Raw genomic sequence first — 17,081 nt, forward strand, 5'->3', positions numbered from 1 at the left:
CACTTCCTCTCTCTTTTTTTTTGAATGACAAGGGTTTCAAAATAATAGAAGAAATTGTGGATTAACCCTCTCATTATGCAAATCTTTGGCACCAGGAAGATCTCTTCTCACACAAAGATTCATCTAAACAAATTTTTAACAAAATTTTTTTTTTCTACAAGAAACTTCTCATGGCAAACAATGGAAAATCTGAAAACTAAAACTGAAAGAACAAAATGCAAGCTTCTTTCTATCTCTTTTTTTTTGTTAAAAACAACTTGAACAAAATTGATAAAAGAGATTCCTACCTCAACAAGCTTTCCTGGAAAGATTTTTGATGATGAGCCCCCAAATCTGCTGCTCTAAATCCCCATCCTTTTTCCAAGATCCCCAATCTCTCTTCCAAAAACCATGTTTTCCAAAAAAATGACCAAAAGCCAAGAAGCCCCAAAATGTTTACAAAACTAGGTTAAAAGGAGAAACCCTAATTTTGCCCTAATTTTCAATTTCGAAATTAGGCATTTATTTTTAAAATAAAATGAATGAAAATGAAAATGGAAATCATTCATTTATATTATTTAATACATCTTATTCGCTTTCCTTATTAAAATTAAAATACTTCTATTTCTTATTGCGTTTTAAATTTTAATTTCTCAATATAAATTTTAGGCCTACTTCTTATTTCGAAACTATTGACCCGGGTAAGGCATTTGATTAATTTAATTTTCTAAGAATCAAACTTTTATACTATATCGACTTTACAAGTAAAGAGAAAATAATTTCGTTTAAATAATAATAATTTACCCCTTTTTCTTCCAAAATGCGAAAATGAGTAATTTATTTCTATCTCCCAATGACTTTAAAATTTTCCTTTCTAAAACGCATAACTCAATAATTTCGTTATTTTAAAATTAGCTATTAAATTAACTCGCTATAACATAATAAAGCGACATTTTTAAATAAATGACTAATCTAATGCAAGAGTCTTATTTATTCTAATTTCCCAACTACATATGCGTAAATGTTACAAATGTGTAAATGAGCACGCTAACCCCAGTTAAATACCTTAAGCTTGCCACGATAATAATTTAAAGCAATCTCTTAAATTAATGATTAATCATATAAAGGAAGCTACCCATTTAAATTTCTAAATTACTAATGTGCACGTCTACTTATAAATTTGAATTTTAATACCTAGGACAACAAACTCCACTTACCTCGTGCAAGGCACGCAAAACGAGGAAGTCCTCCAAATCTCTCGACATGCATCCCAATGAAAAACAAGCCCCACGAATCCACACACGATACTCACCTAACCATGGCTAAGGCAAGACGAGAGTTATATGACCACCAAATCCGAATTCTAAAGATGAAAGAGGCATACTCAACCTTGCAAATCCCAAAGGAGATGAACCCTGCCCTAAGCGGTGTTGTACCTGCAATCTCCTGCACCCATGAATTCATACAAGCATGCATATACATATACATATTCAATGAAGGCGTTAGCTCAAGATTTATCTCAAGGGTTAGGAACAATTACATTTACACGAAAATAGATGCAAAAACACAATAATAAGTATGCACAGTTATTTATATTATCTAAACTACACATTTCACCATGGTTAACCTACCTTTCAAGAATCCCACATAGGAAGTCAATCATGGTCAAACGGGTTTTACAAATCTAGCTAGGGTATGGGCATTACACATAAAATCAGGGTTTGTCTATTTGGAGAGACAACACCCCGTTTGTATAGTATTTTATTTGTAAAAGTGGATGTTGCATGTGTGTTAGATTGAATTTATTTATTTGTGTAAATCCAACAAGAGACAAGATTTCATGTATAATTTTGTAAAAGTATTTTTACTGTGTCACTTGACACATGTGTTGATTTATGTTTTGTTTTTTCTTAAATTTTCTCTTGGAGGGAGTTGTTTAACCATAGCTTTTTCCATTAATTTAATGTGATTCCATAATTGCCTTGGGAAGAGAATCTTTGGGGTGGTCAACTTAAGTTTGACCCGAAAATTAACTTCAGAGGGGTTTAAAAGGGGTTAAATGGACACCTAGGGGTAGTTTAAGAGTGTTTCCTAAATCCCATAAGGTATACCTAAGGGTTAGGAGTAATTTTAGGCATGTTTCAACTCCCATGTGACCATTTAGACACCCTAAAAAGTGGATTTCCTGAGTTGAGCGAAAATTGAAAATTAGAAGGCATCACCTAAGTTGTTAACTTTCCTTTTTGATGAGAGATCCTTTTGGATCTTTTTTTGACTTTTCCTTTTTCAATTTTAGAAACCTGTGAGAACTCTCACTGAGGCCTTTTTAGGGAAGAATGAGAGATTTTGTGGGTAATCACCCACTCCATTTTTGGAGATAGGAATTTTTGAAAGAAAAGACAAATTTGGTTTTAGGAATTTGGCTAAGTGTAGAGAAGCAAGGGATTGTGGATTTGGGCTGCTCATCCTCAACTTATCTAGCATACCTTTGGGCAGTTGAAGGTTGGTTAAAATTCTCTTTGTTATGTTTATATATTGCATGTTATGTTGAAAAGAATTGCATGTGTGAGAAGGCTTGTTTCTTGTATTTTTCCCTTATGAAAATTTATTTTGTGTTCTACATTTTCTCTTATGTATATACTGTGTTTTGGGAGTAATCAAGACCTCCTACTCTTGGGAGAGAGGATGGTCTTGAGGGTGGTAGAAGTTTGACAGCCCTCAAGTGAGAGGCTCTCGTTAAGAGAGTGGTCTCAAGGGATTCCTATGTAACCCTTGCTGCATGGCTTGTTTATGCATTTGGGGGTCATCAGGAGGGAAATAAGGCATGAATGCCTTGGGGGGCATAAGGTTGTGGGGTTGTTATACTTAAGATTTATCATTGTTTGCCTCGAGGTGGCCTTGATTTTTACTATACTTGCAGTCTCCTCAGGGTATTTAGTCCACTACCACCCGTGTATAGTCATGACATGTGTGGTGTAGTGTAGCTTGGGTTGGGAATGTGTATGTGATTGTTTTTCCCGTGTTTATTGTGTTTGCATGTGTGTTACCTGTCTAGGGCTTGTTTCTCCAAGCTCGGGGGTGGCTACTAGTTAGCCTAGACTAGGAGGTGAGCTCTCCATGGTCATAGCTTTTGATTCATTTGCAGGTTGTTGGAAGAAAAGAAAAAAACTAGTAGAAGTTGCAGGATTTGTGTGTTTGCATAAAAAGATTGGGAAATGGAATAGCTTATATTTTAAGTTGCAACAATGAAAAAGGGAAACTATATAATGTAATTTATTTGAAAAGGAAATGTACCCATTGTTATTTAAAGTCCTCATTATTAGATATAAGAGATCCATTTGTAAGGTTGCCTGGAATGTACTTTAAATATACTTGAGGAGGTATATCATTTTTTTATTAACCATTATTTTGTTGCAAAAAAATGAAAGGTTTATCTTGGATTAAGTTCTTATAGTTTCTAAAATATTATTTGTTGCATGCATGTTGTTTTGTAAATAAGGGTTCATTTGTTTCCTTATGCATTTGAAATATTGGAAAAGAAAGTATTAGAAAAGCATGAATGATAGAAAGCTAGAAATAAAATATTTAGTCCTGTCTATGGAAATGCAGATATAGTATATTAAAGCTCTGTCATTGTTCCTTTCATTTATTTGTAGAAATTAAAATCTAAGTTAAATAGACTAACTAGTTTAAATAGAAATATATTTTTATAGTTGCTGTATAAAATTATTTAAATCTGTCATTTTATTTATTGCAGAAAATAAAATCAAAATTTATTATATCCATTTCTAAAGTTTTATTTTAATAATTTTTCTAGATTTACAAAGTTGCTGTTTGAACTTATTTACTTCTGTAAATTTTAATTACTTGCAAAAAATAAGTCTGGGAATTAAATAAACTATCTGATTTTTATTTTTTAATTTTGGCTGCAAGATATTTGAATCTAACAGGAAAAATACCCATTTATTTAAATCTGAAAAATTTAACTATTCTGTTAAAAATGTTTCAAAGTAAAGACATCAACATGTATTTACAGATTTTGCCTTGTTGCAATATATATATAAACAAATTTATATGCAAATATATATGATTAAATGAAATTCTTTTCTAAACAAAAATATATATATACTCATTTGTATAATACATATATATTTATATTTATATATATATATATATAATTATATATATATATATATATATATATATATATATATATATATATAAATATATTTTAATAAATTTAAATAAACAAAGAAAAAGGGGTTTTAAAAACCTTTTAAAAAAAAAAAAAAATATGGCAAGATTGGGTTTTGATCGAACCATTGTGCTAAGCACAGTGGTCGGCGTGGCCTGGTGCCACCACTGTGGGGAACCACAGTGGATGACGCAACTGTGGCATCCTGTAGTGGATGGCCCAAAGGCCGCCATTGTGGGCGACCACAGTGGTCACCGCCACTGTGGCTTCCCACAGTGGACGACCCGCGCGCCGCCACTATGGGCGACCATAGTGGTCGTCGCCACTGTGGTAACCCACAGTGAGCGGCACCCCCAGAAATGTTGCCTCCACCTCTCCTCCCCTTTTGCCAAGTATGCCATGGCCACCGTCCGAAAGTCCATCGGCCATGCATAGTCTGAAAAATAGGAAATAAAACCCTAGCTCGGTTAGGGCTAGGGCAGTATGAATTAATAAAATAAAGGAGGGGTTTTATAACAATAAAGAATGAAGGAAATAAATAGGGAAAATATATATTAATAAAATTAGGGTATCATGGTCATTTTGTTAAAGTGTAAACACTTTTATTTATTTTATATGTATATGTATATGGAAATATATATATATATATATATATATATATATATATATATATATATATATATATATATATATGTGGTAAAGAATATGAGTGGGACACAATGTAAAATTATTTATTTTACTAGGTGATTTACATTTTAAATATGTTTTATAAACATATGGATATAAAAAAAAAAAAATTTAAAAAAAGGGGGAAATGTGTTTAAATTCAAAATATTTATGGAGTTTAATCTATTATAAACTTTAAAATAAATTGAGTAAAACTATTTTGGTAATGAGAAATAGTTAAACTTTATAGGACAATATTCTTTATGAAAATTAAATGATTATTTTTTTTTGTTGATTTAATTTAAACACATTTCAATTAACGATTAAAGTGAAAATATAGACATTTATAAACAAAGTGCTAGGACTAAATTAATTAGTTCTTTAAAGCATTTATTGATTACTGAAGATTAATAATACCTTCGCCAAATATTTTAGAGAATTTTAATTAAGTTAATTTAGTGAAATTAAGTTAATTTAGTGATTAAAATCGTTGAGACAATAATAATTTCTTTGGAGAATTAATATTCTGCATTAATTAAATTTATTTTTGTCTACTTGTGTTAGTGGTTAAAATTAACTCCCACGTAGTTAAGACAAAACTTGTTAGTGCATGTCATAATTGCAATTTAATGTTATTAAGTTGGAATTTCAAACAAAAAAATTCTCGTTCATGCCCAAAAGTTTGGGCATGACAATTTGGTATCAGAGCAAGGTTTCCAACACTAGGAACCTTTCTCCATTACGTTTCGCTTTAATTATTTAATTAAATTTATTTTATTAATTTTCTAGGATATTTAAATTTAATTAATTAAATATTTTTTTCAAAGGAGTTAGTTATTTAATTTAATTTATTTTTTATTTTATTTTCTCTTAAGGATGCCTCTAACTATGCGACAAGCTCGCAAGCGTGGAAGGGGTCCTAGGCGTGTACACATAGCATGCGAAGAGGTAGATAGGGAGGAATCGGTTCCGGAAGTGAACCCAGAGGCTCCTCCCAAACAGCCAGATGACCCAAACCGAAACATCTTAGAAGCACTCCAGAATCAATATCCTTTACCCAGAATTGATGATTTATTCGACCAACTTCAGGGTGCCAAAGTATTTTCCAAAATTGATCTGAAGTCAGGATACCATCAGTTGAGGATAGTGGAAAGTGATATCCACAAGACCTCATTTCGCACTAGATATGGCCACTATGAGTTCACCATGGTTCCATTCGGTCTTACGAATGCTCCAGCTATTTTCATGAGCCTCATGAATGGGGTATTCTGCACATTTCTAGACCGCTTTGTGATTGTGTTCCTCGATGATATATTGATATATTCTCGGAATGAGAAAGAGCATGAGGAACACCTATGATAGGTTTTGCAGTGTTTGAGGGATAATCAGTTGTTTGGTAGTTTGTCAAAGTGTTCTTTCTTTCGATCAGAGGTCAAGTACCTTGGGCATGTTATTTCCGGTGATGGGATCTCAATAGACTGATCTAAGATCAGAGCTATTATAGATTGGCCAACACCAACTAGTGTGACAAAGGTCAGGAGCTTCATGAGCTTAGCAGGCTATTACTGATGCTTTGTAGAGGGATTCTCTAGAGTCGCACATTCTATTACTTCTCTTCAGCGTAGAGGAGAGGAAAAGATGGACAATTCATAGAGATGAAGAGGGAGAGATAGACAAAGATATAAATGGTGAGGTAGTTTGAGAGAGAGAGAGAGAGAGAGAGAGAGAGAGAGAGAGAGAGAGAGAAAGATATAAGGAGATATAAAGAGATATAGAGTGGTAAAGAGAAAGAGATACAATAAGATTGATGAAGGGACATACAAACATAGAGAAGTAGAGATACAAATATAGGGATGGAGAGGAAGAGAGATATGATGAGATCTAGATAGAGGAACAAAAACATAGAGAAGTAGATATGGAGAGAAATAGAGGGAGATAGAGAAATTGAGAGAGAAAGAGGGATAGATAGAGATATATTTGAAGAGAAAGGGAGAGAGAGGTAGAAATCATGATATAGGTAAGGGATAGAGAGAGTGAGAGAATGAGAGATGGGGAAAGATAGAGTGGGGAGATATAAAGAGGGATAGAGAGACGGGAGATAAACATGGAGGAGGGAGATAAAGAATAGGGGGGATAGATAATTATAGCCCAGTATATAAAGAGGGAGATAGAGGTAGAGAAAGATATTGATGGAAAGAGATAGAAAGGGAGGGGGGTGAGAGGGAGATATAATAGATAGAGGGGGGAAAGAGTGATATAGATAGAGGGAGATATAGAGAGATAGAGAGGGATATGGAGATGAATTTTGAGTAGGAGATATGGAGTGAATAAGAGAGAGATAGTGAGATAGAGGTAGAGAGATATGGATAGAAAGAGACAAAGAGAGGAGTAAGAGAGATAGAGTAATAGAGAGATACCAATATAAAGCAAGAAAGATGGGGTGAATAAGAGAGAGGTATAGATAATGAGATATAGATAGAGAGGGATAGGGAGATACAGATCGAGGGAGCAATAATGAGAGAGAAAGGTGATGAAGACAAGTAACAAAGAGATAGAGAGAGGTGGAAAGGAGATATATAGAGAGATAGAAACAAGGAATGTGTGTATGAGTGAGAGAGATAGTGAAGTGTTGTAATTTGTAACCTTGCACAATTTACACAACTTTCTGTGCCCCTACTTTCATGTGTCCCATCTTAGCTCTTACTCGAGTCCATTTTAAGCCTTTTTACCTCAAAACTAATGTCATCTTTCTGCATGATAATCTAAACCCTAACATTGAGTTATTTTCTCTTCATTTCCCATTTATTCCACATTTACTTCAGTATTTCCATTTACAATTTTAATTTAATTTAAGGGTTAATTTAAACTTGGGGTTTGAATTAGGCAAACCCCTATCAACAACACCATTTTCCCTCTTTTTTTGTGCAAGCAACAAATCTAGAAGCTACAAATGAAGATTCTGACTAATGGAAATGGCAGCCACGCAATCCGTGAATCAGCGAAAGTGACTAACATGCCATGTTAGTCAAATTTTCTGTTTTGTGGTCCAAAAGGAAATGGCAGCCACACAGTCCACAAATCAATAAAAGAGACTAACACACCATATTAGTCAAATTCGTCATTTTGTGGGCCAAAAGGAATGGCGGTCACACAGTCTGCAAATTAGTGAATTAGACTAACATGGTGTGTTAGTCACTTTCACCATTTTGTGAGGCCTAAGAAAAAGGCAGCCACGCAACTTACGAATCAGTTAAGCCGCATAACACGCTGTGCTAGTCACTTTTTCCATTTCACAAGGCCATAGAAAAAGGTGACCATGCAGCCTACAAATTAGCGAAGCAACATAAGATGCTATGTTAGTCGCTTTCACCTTTTCTTGAGGCCAAAGAAAATGTCGGCCACGCAATCCGCGAAACAACGAAGGTGCATAATATGCCATGTTAGTCTAATTCGCTGTTTTGCGAGACAAAACAAAATGCCAGCTAGGCCATTCGCAAAATAGTGAAAGCACATAACACGCCATGTTAGTCTAATTCACTATTTTGTGAGGCCAAAGAAAAAGGTGGACATGCAGTCCGCAAATCAGCAAAGGCACATAACATGCTATGTTAGATGCTTTCACCATTTTGTGAGGCCAAAGAAAATGCTAGTTATTCAGTCCGCGAAACAACAAAAGTGCAAAACATGCTATGTTAGTCTCTTTTGCCATTTCGTGAGGCCAAAAAAAATGTTGGCCACACACTCCGTGAAACAGAGAAGGTGCATAATACACCATGTCAGTCTAATTCGTCATTTCATGGGACAAAACAAAAATGTCGGCTAGGCCATCTGCAAATCAGCAAAGGTGCATAACATGTCATGTTAGTCTAGTTTGCTATTTTGTGAGGCCAAAGAAAATGCCTACCACGCAGTCCGCGAAACAACAAAGGTGCATAATACGCCATGCTAGTCTAATTCATCATTTCACGAGATGAAACAAAATGTCAGCCAGGCTGTCCACGAATCAGCGAAGGTGCATAACACACCATGTTAGTCTAATTTGCCGTTTCACAGGGCCAAAGAAAAAGGTGGACACGTAGTCCACAAATCAACGAAGGTGCATAACATACTATGTTAGAGGCTTTTTCTGTTTTGTGATGCCAAAGAAAATGTCAGCCATGTAGTTCGCGAATCAAAGAAGGAGCATAACACTCCATGTTATACACTCAGATCAAGAATTCTAATGATAGTAACTTAGGAATTAGCTAAGAAAGAAAACACAAACAAGAGGAGGATAATGTGGACCCAAGTCAAACTTTTTTACCACAAAACTAATGCCTTATATAAAAAATTATAAGATTTAGATCTCACAATCTAATTGACTCATCAAAAACCAAGGAAAACTAGAACATTTAAATATAAGATAACATTTGACAATAAATTTGAGTATAAATAACTTGGGGTTCATCGTTCTTTTTGGAAATATGGGGTGTGTATGCAAGGAATATCATGTTTTTGTTGGCAATTGACACTCATCTGGTGGTTATCGATGCTTGATTAATAGTTTACTCTCCCTTTCTTCTCTCTATTTCTTCTCTCTCTCTCCTCTCTGTAGGTCTCTCCTATACTCTCTCCCTCTCTCTCTCACCTTCCCTCCTTATCTCCATATATATCCTTCCTTCCCCCCTCCATCTCTCTTCTCCTCCTATTATTTCTCTCCACTCTCTCTTTGTTCTCTTGATCACTACCTATCCCTCCCAACATCTCTCTCCATACCTATTTTTCTCTCTTATTTTCTTCTCTCTCTCTCCCTCACCTATCTACCTCTTCCCTCTCTAGGTCTCTCAGTCACTCCCTACCCACCTCTCCCTCTCTTCTTAGATCTCTCTTTCTCTTTATTCTTCCCTCTCTCCTCTTCTCTCTCCCTGCTTGATATAGTATTTAGATAATAGGTTGTAGGATATAAGATCTATAATATAAGGTACACGATTGATGGTACATAGTTTAGGGAACATAGGGTTGAGGGTAGTGGTCGTATTGATTCCTCCCTCTATCTCTCCATCTTCCTCTCTCTCTCTCTTCTCTCTCACCTCTCTCTCTCCATGAACCATGGTCTCTCCCTCCCTCTCCATCTCCCCCTTCCTTACCCTCATCTATATCTTCCTCCCCTAATCTCTCATACTCTCTCTCTCCTCTCTCTCCATTGTCTAGGTCGTCACCTCTTCCTCCTAGCCTCTCTCTCTCCCTCTCTTGCATTTCTAGGTTTCTCCCTCCTCTCTCTATCTTTATACCAATCCATCTATGTCTCATTAGAAACCTCTATCTATGCCCTTGTATGTATGTCTCCCCTCTCTCTCCCATCTAGGTATACAATGTTGATGGAACATTGTTTAGTGTAGATAGGGTTGACGGTAGCACGGTGGTATTGATACTTCTCTCTATCTCTCCATCATCCTCTCTATTTCTTCTCTATCACCTCTCTCTCTCTTCTTTTTCACCTCTCTCTCCCCTCCCTATGTCTCTCCCTCCATCTCTATCTCACCATTCCTTACCCTCATATATATTCCTCCCCTACTCTCTCATACTCTCTCTATTTCATCTATTCTAACACATGTGTTTCCCCTTACAAAGATACCTAGAGGATGAGAGATAGGTTAGATAGCTAGATGGGAAAAGAGGGGTGAGATAGATAAAGGGGGATAGAAGAGGAGAGTTGATGAATTAGGAGAATGAGAGAGAAGAGGAGGGAGAGAGAGATAGAGAGAGAGAGAGAGAGAGAGAGAGAGAGAGAGAGAGAGAGAGAGAGAGAGAGAGAGAGAGAGAAAGAGAGGGCTAAGGAGGGGGAGAGGGAGAGGTATATATGGAATGAGATACCTAGAGAAGTCAATAGGTGAGGGAGAAAGAGAAGGAAATGATAGAGAAGTTAAAGAAGAGAGAGAGAGAGAGAGAGAGAGAGAGAGAGAGGAATCAATACGACCACTACCCTCAACCCTATGTTCCCTAAACTATGTACCATCAATCTTGTACCTTATACTATAAATCTTATATCCTACAACCTATTATCTAAAGACTATATCATGGAGGGAGAGATGATGACCTAGAGATGGGAGGGAGATAGAAGAGGAGAGAGGGAAGAATAAAGAGAAAGAGAGATCTAAGAAGAAAGGGAGAGGTGGGTAGGGAGTGACTAAGAGACCTAGAGAGAGATGAGGTAGATAGGTGAGGGAGAGAGAGAACAAAATAAGAGAGAAAAATATGTATGGAGAGAGAGGTTTGGAGGGATAGGTAGTGATAAAGAGAACAAAGAGAGAGTGGAGAGAAACAATAGGAGAAGATAGATGGAGGGAAGGAGGTAGTGGTCTATGTGTTGACATAAATACCAAAGGGGGAGATTGTTGGAATTATTGATTTCACTCTTCCCATGTGATCCAAAGAAGAAAATTGACTAATATTTTGTTGGAAACATGCATTCTCCACCTATGATATTGTAGAGCTCAACAAGATGAACCATTATTACAATATAAAAAGCAGTGCCAATACTACTTACAAAAATTTCATAACTCCCCTGAGATAAACATTTATGTTCAAGGAAGAAAAAGAATAAAACAATATGCTCCCCTTGATCCATAGACATCAAAATATTGAGATTCAATCATAAATAACAGAGGCATAACTGGCACACATTTGAATTGAGGTCCCTTTTGGAGGGACTAGGATCTTGGGAACCCTAGTCCACTCAGACTAAGGTTTTGGGCACCATAGTCATCTCAAACATTGACAAGAGAAAGGGGTGGTATAGTATCAAGATCCAGAAAATAGGATCTAGTCTCAAAATTAGTAAATGATAGTATTAGGATAGGATTGTTGGTAGTAAGCCAGCATACCTCACGAGATTTGTGACATGGTTTAATCACCTCTTGTGGATTCTACAAGTCTAGTGGTTGTATCCGGCATTGAAAGGTCAATCTTTTGGTGCAAATATAACCACACTTGTAACAAGTGGTATCAAAACTTGGTAACAGGTTTGAATCCCTTGAGTGAGTGACGCGGGCCTGCGGCGAGTGACTTTGGGGGGATTTTTGGCAATGAGCTAGCGTCCCTCGAGGGATTCATGGCATGGTTTAACCTCCTCCTATGGATTCTACAAGTCTAGTGGTTGTATTGGGCATTGAAGGGTTGACCTTTTGGTGTAATGGCAACCACACTTGTAACAAGGATATGGCCCAAATATGCTTAAAATGATTCAAGAGAAGGAATACTAAAGTAGGGACCCAAATAGAGTGTGAATGTTGTAAAGGATTACAGTTTACAACACTATATAATGATAGTAACATAACATAAAAAAGTCTAATTAAACACTCTAATCAAGAATTCTAATGATAGTAACTTAGGGATTAGCTATGAAAGAAAACACAAACAAGAGGAGGATAATGAGGACCCAAGTCAAAATTTGTTACCACAAAACTAATGCCTTATATCAAAATAATTTAAATTTAGATCTCACAATCTAATTGACTCATCAAGAACCAAGGAAAACTAGAACATTTAAATATAAGATAACATTTGACAATAAATTTGAGTAGAAATAACTTGGGATTCATCATTCTTAGGATGGTATATTATCTTTCCAATTAGGTTTAGATGTTTGTTTTGAGTAGTATATGGTGCAGTTGAAAAGTGAATAGAATAACATGGTTATCCTATTAATTTTGATAAGGAAAATACTAGCTAGAGCAAGTCCACATAGAAGAATAAGAACTTGATGAATTCAATCAAAATTAATACTAATACTTAAAATATATTCAATCAAGCACTTTAATGAATTATGTACTAGAAAAGTTATAATAGAAATATGGTCTATGAATAAGAATTGTACTTGTAAAAGCTTATAAAATATATAAAATGTGCCTCATTGTATTATCAAGTACAAGGTTATATTAGAAACATTCCCTATTCAAAACCTTCTTGATGGGTGTTCAGGGCCACTCTTAAGTTACAAATAAATTATAGGCCTAATAGGAAATTTTTTATTAAGATCTAATTATGAAAACCCCATTTATAAATCATCAAAGAAAGTATTATCAAAACTCTTTGAGGTAAATTATACTAGCCTTAACTGAAACCACTATCCTATGGATCTTTGTTATATTCAATAATTGAAGACTTTAAAAATGTTATAATAATTTTGGAATTAGGTAAATTTTAAATGTTGTTTAATGTGTGATTGAGATGTGGGATAAACTTGCAATTGGAGAAAACATATCAAACACACCAATGAAGCATTGCATTAGATATTAGATATCAAAACAAATGCAATGGATTAAAAACTCTAAAATTGCCTCATTGTCCTCTATCTCTAAAGATCTCTAAGATTCAAGTTAGCCCTCACTTGGGAGAGTATCTTGATCCTCAAGATGACAACCTAGAGAATGAGTTATATGAAAATTCTACTAGAATCGAAATGGGTGCAACTAGGATTCTAGTGAAATGCTAAGATGAAAATGAAGGGGATGAAGGATGCAAGCTAGGTGATTAAGATACAAAGATATGTTCCAATTTGAAAACTAAATGATTCTATGTGAATTAATTAAACTATATGAAGATTAAAAGCTAAAAAAGATGTGAATTTAAGCTAAATGATGAGCTAAAATGAATCTAAATTCTATGAGATGGATGCTAGATGTTGATGCTTGGATGCTTGAAGATGACTTGGATGCTTGAAAATGGCAAAATGAGCTCTTTGATAACCTACAATACAAATTAGCTATAATATGGATGCTAAAAATTATTAGATGAATTGGAGGGAAAATGGGCTCTATTTATAGGCAAAATAGAGAAATGGATGGTTGAGATTGAATAACCTCAACAAGGGCTAGGATTGAAAGTTATCAATCCATGGGAGGAATTCAATCCAATCCCAAGTTGACAAATTTCACCTTGAGATGGCTTGAGGGAATGCTAAGAAAGCATTAGATCCTAATTTAAGCATTAGGGATAACCTGAAGGAATGACATAATTGGATAATGTCATTAACCAAAGAGGCGTGCTATTACCCAAGAGGTAAACTCTTGTGCAACATAGAAATTAGCCAAAGGGACAATCATCATGGCTAAGGGGTGTGGGATTTTAAGAGGTATTAAATGCCTTTTGAATAATTTGAAGGTTAATTTGTAAGAGGGTAGATAACCTTCAAGTCTCATGTAACAGCCTTACAAATTTTGGAAGACTCTAAAAGTTAACTTGTTGAAAAAGATAAAGCTTTAAATGCATTTGGCAGACTTTCTTCCAAATTTGGAGAAGTGACTTCCCCAAATTTAGGAATGTGACATGATTAGAAGAAATTAGGCTAATAAAGGGGTTTTGAGAACTTCTACAAGAATTATTAAGAGGTTAAGCCAAAATGTAAGAGAATGCAAGTGGGAGAAAATAGGAGATTTTAATTAAAATAAAAGATTTATTTCAACTAAAATAGATGGAACTTGCATTTGTAGGAAAATGCAAGTGGGGGGACTATTTACAAATAAATAATGATTTATTTAAATATAAAGAATATTTTAATTAAAAGGGAAAAAGCTATCAATTAAATGAATAAGATTTATTTAATTAAATGGGTAAAGGGTACTTAATCAAACCTTAGTTTAATTAATAAGTTAGACTGGAAGAATAGGATTTAATCAAATATTTAATTTGATTAATAGGCTAATTAGAAGAATAGGGTAATCAATTAAACCTTAATTTACTTAATTGGAGAAATAACGGATAATTAAATGAATAAAATTCACTTAATTCATTGTGCAACTTTTAGGTGTCTACAGTTTTTAGTTGTGTTTGTCCCTAATAACAATTGGATGTGTTTGTCCTTAATATTACAATTGGGCATGTTTGTCCCTAATATTACAATTGGACGTGTTTGTCCCTAATCACATTTGTCAGGTTATAATGATTGGATATGTTTATTCCTAATCATATTTGTTTAATATGATTGGATGTGTTTGTGTCAATCATAATACTATGAATAGAAGTGTGTCCTATTCAAAAGTAATGATAAATAGAAGTGTTTGCTCCCATCCAAAATTTGTGTATGACCTCAAATAGATGTGTTTATCCCTATGCTAGGTTATATGATTATATGTGTTATTCCCTATGCTAGGTTATATGATTATATGTGTTATTCCCTATCCTTGGATGAATTCCAACAAGGTCAATCCTATTAAGGAAGCGTAGTGAGGGTAGATCCACTATTGTTTGTCGTGAGTAGTGTATTTTTTATGAACTAATGAATGTTTCATCAAGTATTGTTAGTCCACTTATCCCCATTGGATAATGATGTAATAAGGGATGTATTGGGAATATCACATCATTTCCATTGGTTTGTTGGTTTGTCATAAAAATATTTTTTGAGGAGTGCTTTCTTGTATTATGATTTTTTAAACAACTCATCTATTTTCCTATAGTATAGGAGATAACAATTGAATATTTTTTAATAGAAGTACAAGATTGTTTTGTGTATAAAAAATTATTTTTGACTTCTATAGACTCAACCCAAAATCTTAAACAAACTAGCTTTTAAAGTTTATATTCCACAAAATTATTAGTTTGAATAATAAAACCTCATAACAAAAAATCAATTATTTTAAATCAATCATAATATAACCTAATTGATTTAACCTAGTTGATATTATCCTAATTGATATTAACCTTATTGATTTAACCAAATTGATTTTAACTTAATTGATATTAACTTAATATCAATTAGGTTAAATCAATTAAATTGATATTAACTTAATATCAATCATATTAAGTTAATATCAATTTAATTAAGTCTATATCAATTAAGTTTTATCAATTAGGTTAAATCAATTAAGTTAATATCAATTAGGTTAAATCAATTAGGTTAATAACAACTAGGTTAAATCAATTAGATTAAATATATAATTTTGATCTATAGAATAATAAAATATTATTCAAATTGATATCAATTATTATGTTCATCATGATTGGATGCAAAAATATTATTCTGGAAAGTTAATGTGTATGAAGAGTTATTTTTTTAATTATTAAGTTAATATCAATTAAGTCAAATCAATCATAATATAACCTAATTGATTTAACCTAATTTATATTAACCTAATTGATTTAACCTAATTGATTTTAACTTAATTGATATTGTATACACCTAAAAATGGTATGAAGACAATTAATTGAATAAGCAATTATTTAATTAATCTCCCTCCACAATTTAATTGAATTCATCAACAAATCTAAGGATTTATTTAATAGGTTCATTTCAATAATCCCCTTTGATTAATTAATTCAAATTAATTAGTTCTTTCCCATCAAATTCATTTCTTCTAAATCTTCTAATTAGTTAAAACAAATCAATTATGAATTGTTGAGAATAATTAGCCTTTTCTTATTATTTGAATTTCTAAATTCAAATTACCCACAAATTCTCCTAACTTCTAACCACGTAACTGAACCCTTCCTAAACCTAACTCATTCCTTTTACCCACATGTCCCATTTGCTTGAACACTTTACCCTCTCATGAGAAAAGCTTTGTGACACTTGTCACTAAGTGTTCTCTTTCATCCAACCTCTTCTAGAAGCTTCTTGACACTTGTCACCATAGAGATGACAAATGTTCCCTTTAATCCAACCTCTTTGCCAACCTCCTCCAATTTCACCATTGATATCTTCAGACTTAATCTTGACCGTTGATTGTTGTCACCTCACCCCTAGCCTTGGAAATCCTATAAATAGACCCCATTTTGGAGCAATAATGATCCGATCTCATTTGCATTCAATCATTGTTACTATAGGCATATAGCTCCTAGCAAATCATTCTTAGCATTATTATCATGTTCAATTTTAGCTTAAGTGCATCTTCATTCTAGCTTATTTTCTAGAATAATCATGAAATCATGTAGCTTAATCATGCTATCATTGCTAGCTTATGCATCTTCATCATCTAAATCCTCCATTTAAGTGTAGTCAAGTCACTGGAATTTGCATAACCAGATCTGAGAGCAAAATTCATACTCGCATTTACTAGGACGCAATAGATTGATTAGCTATGGTTTTATCTTTCGTTGATTAATTGTTTAGCCATTGCTTGTAATGATTTATTGAGTGTTTTGTGTAGCAGTTGCAGGTGTAATAGGTATACACTTCACATGCATGACATTTTGGCACCCACCGTGGGGCCCAAAAACTCATTTCTGACCTCTTGAACATCATCAAATCTTCCTTTCTGCCAAGTCT

Source organism: Cryptomeria japonica, chromosome 2 (assembly GCF_030272615.1).
Source record: "Cryptomeria japonica chromosome 2, Sugi_1.0, whole genome shotgun sequence".
Taxonomy (NCBI): Eukaryota; Viridiplantae; Streptophyta; class Pinopsida; order Cupressales; family Cupressaceae; genus Cryptomeria; species Cryptomeria japonica.